This window comes from Gadus morhua, chromosome 23 (genome assembly GCF_902167405.1).
Source record: "Gadus morhua chromosome 23, gadMor3.0, whole genome shotgun sequence".
Classification (NCBI taxonomy): domain Eukaryota; kingdom Metazoa; phylum Chordata; class Actinopteri; order Gadiformes; family Gadidae; genus Gadus; species Gadus morhua.
This window is the reverse complement of record NC_044070.1, coordinates 4985224-4987470: the sequence shown is the minus strand read 5'-3', so window position 1 is coordinate 4987470 and position 2247 is coordinate 4985224. Positions and strand designations below refer to the sequence as shown.

The window sequence follows — 2247 nt, the reverse complement described above, 5'->3', positions numbered from 1 at the left end:
TTCGGTGATAACATTTCCTATCAGAGGCAGGGGAATTCTCCATGGAGTCTCATCTCCTCAGTCAAGTTATTGACTGCATCTATCGTTTCCCTCTGTAGCTGCAGAACTGTGTCTGAGCACCCGACCGGCGGAATGGCGCGTGGTGCTGGGGGTGGGGGCATGGCCTGCGGCCGAGGGCCCCTCGCGGGCATCATCGTCCTCCTCCCCACCGACCGCTGACTCTGGATGACGCACAAGTAAAATAGCTCGCACAGTACATGATCAATAATACAAATCTATAAAAAACAGAAATCAGCTTTACTTTGTTCTTCTGTGTTGTCAGTGTCTCCTTCCCTTTCGGACACGATGCCACTCACGCTTGCGGTGGCAATTATGGATGTTACTTGTGTCAATTGGTGTTAGGTCAGGAGTAGGTTGGGTACCCCCAAGTTGTAGTAACGCTCTAGCGGTGTGAGGACAGCCTCCGCTTTGCATCCACCTGTAATTAACGATCTTCAATATACGATCAGTAACATTTGAGCAATAAATTATAAACATGTGTTGTGCGTGAGGAAATACAAATATGTAGGCCTACCTTTACGTCAGACCACTTTTTTCATTCTGGGACTGCATGTGCGCTCCGTGCCAATGACATCCGTGCCACTCCGAGTTCACTGCCGCATCAACATGTTGCCACTCACTGTTTTTTGTTGTTAATGACCAGTCCCGTGACCGCCGAACAAAACCACTTTTCGGGGCTCCACCTCACCCACTAGAGTCTTCACTTCAACCTCCGTGAAATTGCGCTTCTCAGTCCTTCTGCCATTGTTCCCGACAAGACATACTACTTGCTTCTGAGTCTGTTTTAAATGCAGATCGCATTCATTCAGCTGCGCACACTTGTAGGCACTCTGATTTATAAAGCAAAGATTGCTTACAGGTGTGCGTATACGCAGGGTTTTATAAGTCAGAATATTTTTTGGCGCAAGCAAAACCTGGCTTTTGGGCGTACGTACACTTTTAGTAACGTTGTATAAATGATACCCCTGGGCAGTTTCTGAATGGGGTAAGTACATTTTGGCTTGGTGAATAAACCAGCACTGCTCTTAATGGTCAGGATGCTCTATGTACTGTGGTGTATCTGAATGCAGTACATTAAAGGCCCACTATGCAACTTTTTTAGCCAAAATTACATTAAGTATGCAGGTTGAGAGTTATGCTGATGGTTCTGCATCCATTTCTGGGTCGATTGGTGGGTGTGTCATTTTCCCATGTGGCCTCTAAAGTGAAAAAGCGCATATGCAACTTGATGTGTTCGGACCGAGCGCTTCCGGATGTGACGCGACGGAAGTATCCTCGAAAATGTAGTCAGATTGTAGTTTTGAAAATGCTTTACGGCACAGACACACACCCAAACATGGCACCTGCTAGATATAAACAGCCAGTTGCGAGGCAATTTGGCTTGATTTACCTTAATATAACAGGCTAGGAGTCATTACGATGGTTCCATTATACATTTTTGTTCGATTGTTCGTTGTTTCAACTCCCCCTTGCGCATCTTGGCGGAGAAAATGAATATGTTTCTGCCGGCGACCCGCCGCCCACTCTCGCGGGAGTCACAGACCCCCAAACATGGAACCGGCTCGATATAAACACAAGTAACTAAGGGATTGTTACATTCATCATAGATCAGCCGACTAAAAAGAGACAGAGAAACCCAATGTCGGAGGAACAGAAGAAGAGAAAGGGGAGACTGACCGACAGAGAGGCCAGACACGAGTAAACGTTGGGCAAGCTTTTCAGGAATAGCGTGAACTGAAAGAAAAAGAAGACTTCAAATCAGACTCCGACTTGGCCGTGTTGCTTTTGAAATTGAAAGTACCCTTGGGTGAACTTTGTCCTCGTGGTATTCTTGATGTTGATAGTCTCTGTACAAATGTGTTTGCTCAACCATTTTGTTGTGAGCCCTGTAAAAATTGTTTTCTCGACCGTTTTGTTGTGAGCCCTGTATGTTTCTAGCTTGCTTGGTTGCAGCCATATAAACACCTTTGTTTCCATGGGTGTTTTGCTGTTCGTCCGTCTCTTCCCCCAGATACAGACTGAATCCCCGAATCCAGGTTCTTGTTTATTTAGTTTATTATGTTGGCCAACACTCTCACACTGATTGTTCTGTTCAACCTAAGATAAAACAATTATAATCTAGGATATAAATTCTCCCCGTCAACTATAAAAAGGATGGCTTTATGTTTATTGCAATACAAATACACC

The 2247-nt window shown here is 45.2% G+C and overlaps 1 long non-coding RNA gene across 1 annotated transcript; it reads right to left on the bottom strand.

Moving 5' to 3' along the window:
• LOC115537537 (uncharacterized) lies at nucleotides 1–859 on the bottom strand. Its single transcript, XR_003974825.1, has 3 exons — nucleotides 575–859; nucleotides 302–478; nucleotides 1–221 (listed from the first exon to the last, which is right to left on the bottom strand). It is a non-coding gene; the product is annotated as an uncharacterized LOC115537537 (long non-coding RNA).
• Nucleotides 860–2247: the final 1388 nt, after the last annotated feature.